This window comes from Bison bison, unplaced genomic scaffold (genome assembly GCF_000754665.1).
Source record: "Bison bison bison isolate TAMUID 2011002044 unplaced genomic scaffold, Bison_UMD1.0 scf7180017864310, whole genome shotgun sequence".
In the NCBI taxonomy this organism is placed as follows: domain Eukaryota; kingdom Metazoa; phylum Chordata; class Mammalia; order Artiodactyla; family Bovidae; genus Bison; species Bison bison.
In genome coordinates, this window is record NW_011494882.1 from 315,234 (window position 1) to 326,597 (window position 11,364).

Below are 11,364 nucleotides of genomic sequence, written 5' to 3' on the forward strand. Positions count from 1 at the left end.
TCTGCATATTCAAAAGCAGAGACATTACTTTGCCAACAAAGGTCCATCTAGTCAAGGCTATGGTTTTTCCTGTGGTCATGTATGGATTTGAGAGTTGGACTGTGAAGAAGGCTGAACACCAAAGAATTGACACTTTTGAACTGTGGTGTTGGAGAAGACTCTTGAGAGTCCCTTGGACTGCAAGGAGATCCAACCAGTCCATTCTGAAGGAGATCAGCCCTGGGATTTCTTTGGAAGGAATGATGCTAAAGCTGCAACTCCAGTACTTTGGCCACCTCATGCGAAGAGTTGACTCATTGGAAAAGACTCTGATGCTGGGAGGGATTGGGGGCAGGAGGAGAAGGGGATGACAGAGGATGAGATGGCTGGATGGCATCACTTACTCGATGGACGTGAGTCTGAGTGAACTCTGGGAATTGGTGATGGACAGGGAGGCCTGGCGTGCTGCGATTCATGGAGTCCCAAAGAGTCGGACACGACTGAGTGACTGATCTGACCTGATCTGATCTTAGGTGTAAAGTTAGATTGTCTATTTGATGTTTTTCTTGTTTCTTGAGGTAGGGTTGTATTGCTATAAACTTCCCCCTTAGAATTGCTTTTGCTGCATCTCACAGGTTTTGACTTGTCATGTTTTCATTGTCATTTGTTTCTAGAAATTTTATAATTTGCCTTTTGATTTCTTCAGTAACCTGTTGGTCATTTATAAACGTGTTGTTTAATCTGAATGTGTTTGTGTTTCTTACAGTTTTTTTCTTGTAAATGATATCTAGTCTCTAGTCTCATAGTGTTGTGATCAGAGAAGATGCTTAATGCAATTTCAATTTTCTTAAATTTACTGAAGTTTGACTTGTGACCCAAGATGTGGTCTATCCTATAGAATGTTCCACATGCACTTGAGAAGAAGGTTTGTTCTTCTGCATCTGGATGGAATGTCCTGAAGATATCAATGAGATCAATTTCATCTAATGTATCATTTAAGACTTGTGTTTCCTTATTAATTTTCTGCTTTGATGAACTATCCATTTGTGTTAATGAGGTGTTAAAGTCTCCTACTATTATTGCATTACTGTCAATTTGTCCTTTTATGTCTGTTAGTGTTTGTCTTATGTATTGAGGTGCTCCTATGTTGGATGCATAGATATTTACAATTGTTATGTCTTCCTCTTGGATTGATCCCTTGATCATTACATAGTGTCCTTCCTTATCTTGTATAATCTTCTTTATTTTAAGGTCTATTTTGTCTGATGTGAGGATTGCTACTCCAGCTTTATTTCGTTCCCATTTGCATGGAATATATTTTTCCATCCTCTCACTTTCAGTCTATATGTGTCTTTAGGTCTGAAGTGGGTTTCAGCATATATATAGGCCTTTTTTTTTTTTTTTTTAATCCATTCAGCCATTTTGGTTGGAGCATTTAATCCATTTACATTTAAAGTAATTATTGATGTATATGTTCCCCTTGCCATTTTTTTAATTGTTTGGGATTGATTTTATATATCTTTTTTCTTCTCTTGTATTTCTGGACTATATAAGTCCCTTTAACATTTGTTCTAAAGCTGGTTTGGTAGTACTGAATTCTCTTAATTTTTGCTTGTCTGAAAAGCTTATTTCTCCATCAATTTTGAATGAGATCCTTGCCAGATACTGTAATCTTCATTGTAGATTTTTCCCTTTCAGTATTTTAAATATATCCTTCCATTCCCTTCTGGCCTGCAGAACTTCTGCTGAAAGATCACCTATTAAGCATATGGGGTTTCCCTTGCATGTTACTTGTTGCTTCTCCCCTGCTGCTTTTAATATTCTTTCTTTGTTTTTAGTGTTTGTTAGTTAGATTGGTATGTGTCTTGGCATGTTTCTCCTTGGGTTTATCCTGTATAGGACTCTGTGCCTCTTGGACCTGACTGACTATTTCCTTTTCCATGTATGGGGAAATTTTAAACTGTAATCTCTTCAACAATTTTCTCATATCCTTTCTTTTTCTGTTCTTCTTCTGGGATCCCTGTAATTCGAATGTTGGTGCATTTGATATGCTCCCAGATGTCTCTGAGACTGTCTTCAGCTCTTTCCGTTATTTTTACTTTATTCTGCTCTTCAGACGTTATTTCCACCATTTTATTTTCCAGTTCACTGATTCTTTCTTCTGCTTCAGATAATCTGCTATTGATTCTTTCTAGGATATTTTTAATTTCAGTGTGTTGTTTGTGTCTGTATGTTTATTCTTTAATTATTCTAGGTCTTTGTTAATTGATTCTTTCATTTTCTCCATTTTGTTTTCAAGGTTTTTGATCATCTTTACTATCATTATTCTGAGTTCTTTTTCAGGTAATTTTCCTATTTCCTCTTCATTTATTTGGACACCTGTGTTTCTAGTTTGTTCCTTCATTTGTGCAGTATTTCTCTGCCTTATCATTTATTTTTAAAGTTATTGTGTTTGAAGTCTCATTTTCCCAGGCTTCAAGGAAAGTTGAATTATTTCCTTGAAGGACGTTGAATTCTTTCTTCCTTTCAGTTTCTGCCCTCCTAATGTTGGCACAGTGGTTTGTGTTGAGTTTCGTATAGGATGAGATTTATGCTGAGTTTTTGTTTGTTTGTTTTTCCTCTGATGCGCAAGGCTGAGTGAGGTGGTACTCCTCTCTGCTGATGTTTGGGTTTGTATTTTTGTTTAGTTTGTTGTTTAGATGAGGCATCCTGCACAGGGTGCTACTGGTGATTTGGTGATGTCAGGTCTTGTATTCAAGTGGTTTCCTTTGTGTGCACTCTCAATGGCCTTTTATATATTCCATAGACACAGAGTCTGCTTAATTGATCATGTGGATTTAATTTGCGGCTTGTACAGCTGATGGGAAGATTTTGGATCTTCTTCCTTAGCCACAACTACCCCTGGGTTTGAGTTGTGGTTTTATTTTCACTTCTACATGTGGGTTTAGCTCCTGAGGCTGCCTTGGAGGACTTGGGTTTGCCCCTGTGAGGGCCAAGTGTGGAGGTGGTGCAATTGCTTGTGGCACAGGGGTTCTGGCAGCACCAGGTACTCAGGGGAATTGGCGGCTAGGGTAGTAGGAAATATAGTCCTCTAGAAGGGTATGGCAACCAGTCTTGGAAAATAAGCTCCAGTATTCTTGCCTGGAGAACCCCCCTCTGACAGAGAAGGCTGGCAGGCCACCGTCTACAGGGTCACAAAGAGTAGGACACAACCTGAGCGACCCTGTCCACATAAATGCAAGACTTTTTGTTTTTGCCTGTGGCAGCTCTGCCCCAGTGAGAATTGAGTGTGAAGGTGGTGCAGCTGCTTCACTTGCACCACCTGGTGCAACAAGTGTACAGGGAAACAGACTGCCTCCACTGCAGGAGTTATTGCCCTATCCATGTCTTTTTTCAAGCCTCTTGTAGCTAGCGATCAGCAGGCTTCTGTGGTCAGTTTTTCTCTGTACCTCCACACGTTCAGGCACTTGGAGGGCTCCCTTGCCTGGGGTCCTCCTCTGTTGTTCAGCATGTCAGGCACTTAGAGGGGCCCCCCTGACTGGGGTCCTACTCTGTAGTTTGGCACATCAGTCACTGAAAGGAGCACCCTGGGTGGGGTCCTACTCTGTAGTTCAGTGCATCAGGTGTTTGATGGGCCAGCCTCTCTCTTGTTCAGCTGCCAGATGCTGACAAGTGGGGAGAGAGAGGCTAGGGTGATGGCTCCACCCCCTAAACGTGACTTAGCAGTATCTCCTTGCTTCCATGGCTGCCTGGCTTTCGTTCACCAGCATTTCCCACCACAACCTCCTCTCTCACATCCCCTCAATCTGTCTCTCTGCAGTCAACAGCAGCCCTTACCCTGTGATTGCTCCACAATCCCTTAAGTTCAGCTCCCAGCTGCTGCCTCTTCCAGGAGACCAGCGTTCCTGCAAAGGGTATGTATGGCTGCAGCAAGGACTATCTGATTATCGTTTCATTTAGGCTGCCATAGATCAGCTGTTTCACTCTCAGCCTTAAATGGTTCTCCTCTGACTCAGACAATTGCCCTGTTGTGGGGATCGGACCCCTACTTCAGATCCCCCATCTGCTGAGAGCAGGTCCAGTCCTATTAACACTCCTGTTTCTCCCCCTAGTTCCTTCATCCTACTGAGTTTTGTGTGGTTTTATGTTCTTTTCCACTAGTCTAGTACTCCTGTCTGCTCTCAGCTGGTGTTCTGAATGCACTTCTGTGTCTGGGGGTGTATTTCTGATGTAACCATGAAGAGAGATATACTCCACATTCACCTACTCCTCTGCCACCTTGTTCTCCCCTATTTATTTTTCTTTTAGCTCATGTCTTCACTGACATTATATCAATTGGGCCATTTAGAACAATTTATAAAATATATTTCATCCTGGGTTTATTATTCACATAAGCTTTATTTTCACTTATTCCTATGAGTAAACCTATAAATTCTTTACCCAATCACATAGCTTTGGGAATTTCATTGACAGTCATTATTTTGATTGCTGATTGCTAAATAACAAAATACCTCAAGCTTAGTAGCTTAGGACACGTTTTTAAATTTTTTAAATCTTTCCTAATTTTGTGAATTTCTTTGAATGAGCTGGGAAGTTGTTTCACTAGTCTCACCTGAAGTGTCTAATAAAATTGCAGTTAGAGAGCAGCTGGTATTGAAGTCACTGTATGGGATTGCTGTATCTTTAGCATTTCCATGTCATCCTAAGGTGGCTCCTCTTCAAGTGGCTTCTCTATAGGATATTTTCATACCTTCAGCAGAAGAGTTATACCTCTCAAATATTATCTCAAAGTTTAAGAAACTGAGCAATCCAAGAGAGGAAACAGAAGCTGCCTGTCATCTAGATGTATAACTGGTGCAGTGACCCCCTCCATAGTCTATTGGTCAACATGAGTTACAGGCTAGCCTAGTTACAGGTGTAAGACTTTACAAGAGCTAAATGCTAAGAGATAAGATTCATCAGATGTCTTCTTTGAAAACTACCATATTGTATTTGATGATTTATATTGGCATTCTGTACATCATTAACCACATTTGCAATGTCAGTCATTGATAGAGGAAAATATCATCATTTTATTCAAAATTATACAGGGTATACACTTCTGTGTCCGCTGATTTCATGTTCCGAACTAGCCATATCCAGAGGCCAAATCAGGTTGTATGTCTTGGCTTTACAGTTGCTTTCTAAGCTAATAATTGGTGGACATAATAAAGGTCTAGCTTAATTTATCCTCAGAATTCCCAAAAACATTTCCATAGGTGTATTCTCCAAATAGGAACATTATTTAATGTTCAGGTATGTAAAACCCAATTTCTAGTCTATACAACAAAATTGTTGGCCAAAGCCCAGACATTAACATGAAAGTAAGAGCATAATTCTTCCTTCAGTATCAGATACACTTATCATTTATGCTTATTGGGCAGGGTCATCTTTTTCTTCCTCAACCAGGGCAGCAGACTTCCAAATGGCATTACATTCTTTATTATGACATTTCTATCAGTCAGCCAGGCAGCTTGCTTTATACCAAATTCTTAGAGAATTTGAAATTAAAATACGCCTGTTCCTTGAAATAAAAGTTATGACAAACCTAAACAATGTAGTGAAAATCAGAGATATTTACTGACAAAGATCTGTCTAGTCAAAGCTATGGTTTTTCCAGTAGTCATCTATGGATGTGAGAGTTGGACCACAAAGAAGGCAGAGCACTGAAGAGTTGATGCTTTTGGACTGTCAAGAAGACTCTTGAGAGTCCCTTGGATAGCAAAAAGATCAAACCAGTCAACCATAAAGGAAATTAACTTTGAATATTTATTGGAAGGGCTGATGCTGAAGCTGAAACTCCAATACTTTGGCCACCTGATGCAAAGAATTGACTCACTGAAAAAGACCCTGATGCTGGGAAAGATTGAAACTGGGAGAAGAACAGAAGGAAATGACAGAGGATGAGATGGTTGGATAGCATCACTGACTCAATGTACATGAGTTTGAGTAAGCTCTGTTAGTTGGTGATGGATAGGGAAGCCAGTGTGCTGCAGTCCCTGGGGTCACAAAGAGTCAGACACGACTGAGGGATTGAATTGAACTGAACTGAACTGATACTATTTATCAATAGTTATTGAAATCTTTTATGGGAATTCCATTACCTATCCCAAAGCAGAAATGTGATCTGACCTATGGGACATACAGGTGACATATTCCTATAATTTATCTTCATATTATCAGTGAGCTTTGCTAAACTGGAATATCCTTATTTCAGTGTCTCTCTAACATACCTATGACAGAAAAGATATTTCAGTACTCAGATTATTTGATATCTTTCAGTGGGAATGTTTCACCATAGCTCATTAGCAGGTTGTTTTATGTCCCTCAAAGGAGCTATACCTATCCACTACATCAAACAACCTATGAGCCCAAAATTTCAATAATCACCATGGTGGGAAAAATGTTAGATTTATACAATAGACTGCATCCACTATTTACCTGCATAGCAGTTAACTTTCAAAATCATTTGTATAATAACATAATGTGGTCTTAATGATGCTGCTTGAGTTCAACCCACTGTATGTCAGTGTGTGCTCTGAATCACGTTTCAACATGTCATTTCATGCATCAGGGCTAACAGGAGGCTCAAGGAAACAAAATATCAGGAATTTTCATGGGTCCATCTAAATCCAAATGGCTGGATAATAAATTATGAATTTTTCTTATGAGTGGGATCTGGTACAGACTATAGTATATTCTATAATTTCTGAGGGAAGTCATGGAACATCACATATGGCCATAACCAAGCTATTCACAAATTTAACTAATGGGGTTGAGCTCTGTCCTTTAGCCTCATATAGTCATATGTCTCATCACAATCCTTCCTCTGAGAGAGAAACTATCATGATATCAATCAATGCAGAGAATTAATTTATTTTTGAAAGTGCAAGTGTTAGTTGCTCAGTCGTGTTCAACTCTTTGTGACCCCATGGACTGTAGTCCACCAGGCTTCTCTGTCCATGGAATTCTCCAGGCAATAATGTTAGAGTGGGTTGCCATGCCTTTCTTCAGGGGATCTTCCCAACCCAGGGATCACACCCTGGACTCCTGAACTGCAGGCAGATTCTTTACCATCTGAGCCACAGGGAAGCCTTAATTTATTTTTGCCATTGGCCAAACCTATATGATCAATGCATGCTGGCTTCCTTCTATGACCAGCTTGGAAAGAAAGGCTCAACTAAGTATCTCAAAACATACCAGTAGAGTTAACTTTAACTTGTTAGGCTTCCAGAAGATCAACACTGTACATGACATAAAGCAGCTACATTCAAATAGGTTTATTTGTTTAATCTGCCTAAAAACATAACATTAAGGGAGGAAGATGCTTAAGAGAACACTAGGACTAAAATATAAAATTCTATAGACAAAATATTGGATTCTTTATCTGTTCCATTCAAAACTATGCTCTCTGAAATAATATTTGACAATCAGAATCATCAAATATTTACCACTATGTCTACTACATTTTTTCAAATTCTTCTGGTTAATTTCATGTCTACTCCTAAAAACAAATTATTCTTATATCTAATTGCTCATTTTTTCCCAAATATATTTCCCTTTACTTTGTATCACTAAAGTCACAGTTTTGTTCTTTAAAAAATCACCTTTATCATTTCCCAAGAGATACAAAGGATAAGGATTACATAATATTTCATTATTACATATATATTCTTATAAAGAACTTATATGCACATGTGTACAAGCTTAAAGCTACAGTAAAAAAAAAAGTAATAAGGAGATGTTGAAAATCAGCATTTAAAAAAAATTCTTACACAAGAAGCTGCAAACAAGTGAGATGCGTTCTGAGAACTAGGTAATTTGAGCTAAAATTTTAATTTTCTTTATTATTTTGATAAACCATTGTATACTGCTAAAGTATATACTATGAAAATGCATATAAATTCTTTGTTTTATTTGAAAAAAATAGCAATGTAGTTGTAAATCAAATTGTAAAGTAAAGGAGGAATGACTATATATTTCCTAAGGAAAAAAAACTAGGTAGGAACATGTCACCTATTCACATTTATTCATAGTCACATATAAAAAAACTCAAACAAGGAAGGAAGGAAGCAGGAAAAGAAGGAAGCAAAGAAAACAAGGAAAATCACTTAAAGGATAACTTCCTTTATCACCCAATTCACAATACCAATAGATCAAGACATATAAAGAAGTACCCTCTCTGTTATAGTCCAAATGTGTGTGTTCCTCCAAATTTCACACGTTGAAGCCACAACCCCCAACGTGATGATATTTGCAGGTAGGACCTTCAGAGGGTATATATAGGGTTAGATAGTGACACCGGGGCAAAACCCCCTTGATGTGATTAGTAATGAGACTTCTTATAAAAAGAACAGAGACCAGAGCTTGCTTTCTCTACTCACATACAAAAAAGAGCTCATGTGAGCACAGAGTGAAATGGTGGCTACCTATAAGCCAAGAGGGCTCAGAATGAAACCTACCTTGCCATCACCTTGATCTTGGACTTCCCAGCTTTCAGAACTGTGAGAAATGAATTTCTGTCATTTAAGCCACCCAGTCTATGGTACACAGTAACGGAAGCCCGAGTTGACTCAGCTACTCCCTGAGATGACTATGTTCTGAGTTGTAACAATTGTAAGTTATATCAACCATTGAAAGGTTTTATCTCTTTTAAATTTGAGGTTGTTTCCCTGTGTGAAAGTAGATAGGATGGAAGATGAGAGAATAATAATACTTTTTCTCTATATTAGTTTTATTATATATAATTATATAATAAATAACAATACATTAAGTGTCTACAATCTCAGGAACACTTTATATTTTCTCCTTGTAAATGTTAAACAAATTCTCCAATTACTTTTTATTTAAATTTTTTTCTGAAATAAATTATATCTTTTTTTGTTTCCTTGGCATACCCATACCATTTCCTAACCACTCAGCTAATTATAAAAACAAATGTTTCCATCTCAAGTAAGAATAGAAAAGAAGTTTAAGGAGATACTTATTTTTTAAGTGTGATTTGCATTCTCAAAGGAGTAAACAAAATTAATCCCCCCCAAATAACATTCCAAACAAAAATTAATTTTTACATTTCTGCTTTAGCATTTTTCCTGAGTTTTCTGATATGTTTTGTTATTGCCAATATCTCTGGTGTGTTATATCTTATTAATAAGAATTATTTCACTTTTATTATCTTATAGTATTATTTATTTGCCTTATATAAATACTGCAATATCTAGGCACATTTTATTCTTTAGAAAGGTTATTATCATCATGCAAACAATACATTACATCCTAGCCCTAACATCAACTTTATTCCATAAAGGCATAGTTTCTTTATTCGGCTAAACAGGACAATATGTCATGAAAAATGAAGTGTAAATCCCATTTGGGTCATAGTTTCAGATGTAAAGAAATGTGAGGAGACAAAAAGTGAGACTAACAATAGGAAGTCCTTGTGTATCTTTTCATCTTCTAGTCTGTCAAAAACATGGAAGTTTGTACCTAACACAATGTCTATAATTATAGTGCTGGTTGCCAAGAAGAGTTACTGAGTCTGTTAAAAAGATAATTACAGCTACTTTACAATTCAAATCTGTGTTCAGTTACCTTGTGAAATCCAAATGAATGCTAATCTGACCTTATGTTTACAAAAGGCACTCTACTTTTTAACACTTTTTAAAAATTGTATTACTGAGGATGACAAACATTCTCACATCTTCAAAACGATGACATATAAAACAAGCACTTTAACTACCACACTGAAGACACTATAAAATTTCAACAACCATAAAGTTCATCTCTCTGAAGCTCTTAACATTTTCATATGTCTCAGATATGGCTGCTTACTCTACAGTTCAAACTTGGATGTATGTATCCGTGAGGATCTAGACAGAAAACAGGTGGCACAGTCAAATTGGGTAATTCAAGATAGCTTAACGAAGGTGGTCTTCAAAAGGGTAAGTGGAGAAAACTACCAAGGGATGATGCAGTGCCCTGGGCTGGCAAGAGCTGTTGGCTTTCTACTGCTAGGTCTAAATGAGCAAGAAAACGAAGCAATTACCAGAACCCAAACAGTGAAAGTTGTTTAGTGAGGGTCGCCTAACTGGGTTTGGCCTTCAGTAAGAGATACACTTAATCCCCTATGACCTGGGGGAGAGAGAATCAAGATTGTGTATTCTCTCACTTCCTTCATTTTCTATTTCTCTTCAGCTTATGCCCCCCCCCCACCCTTAGATCAAATCCACTAGGAAACCATAGGTGAAGACTGACACAGTCCATAGATGCCAGCATTCTGGGGCGCAGAGCAGAATTAAGGATAAAGAATGGAAGTAGAGGAGAAAAAGTAAACACTCAGAGCAATACAGAGTCAATTTAGAAAACAACTGTCAATGATTGCTGAACAAAATTCTCTGCAGTACGTATCATAATTCCAACTTTTTTAAAGAGTTAATTTCCAAACTTCTCTGAATCATTTATAAAAGAGATATTTTCTGTACTATTTAAAAACATAATTTGTAAATGTGGCCTCATCTAATATGCCAAACAACTTAAAGGCAGAAATTTTTAGCACACAGTGGTTCAGAGAATTGAAACATATTTCTCTAAGCCACAGAACCAAAAAAGGAATAAAAAATAAGTGAAAGAATGAATGCTATTAAATGAATCTTTGTCATAGTTCTCTTCCTATATACCAGACAATGGTATACCATTTAAGCACATAAAATATATGAACCCATTTATTCCAGGCAACATTGTATGAAATACACATTATTATTATTACTCCTATTTCATAGATTAAACTTCATCAGAAAGCAAGTATCCTGTCCGAGTTTACACTAGTGGGGTTAAGATTCATCCTTAAGCGTTTGATGTCAAACAGTGTGCATTAGATCAAGATTTTCATCAGAATTATATTTGTTGAGTGACTTAAGCAAGAATTAAACATCACAGAAACAAATACTCTGCTTGGATTCAAATGTTGGCTGTAAAAGATAGAATATAGATAGATGTCAGTATGATGTGAAGGGAATCATTCTAAATTGAATGTATATTAAATTTTATATATCCTATCAAGGGATCATTTAGAGATAATGTCAATAAAATAGAGTTTTGTCACAAGATAATGATCTCCTGCTGTTACATAACCATGAACGCGAAGTCAAGTTGTTTATTTTCAAAGCAGGAAAAATCAATCACGGAATTCTGTTCTATAACAGTGATTTTAGTTCTATTATACAAAATGATGCATGTTGATTTAATAATTTTGCCTGAAGGATGTTTGAGAGGCAAAATGACAGCTGTTGCCTGCACGATTGTGAGCCAGAGTCTTCTTTCAGGCTTAGAAAATATACCTGTGTTATG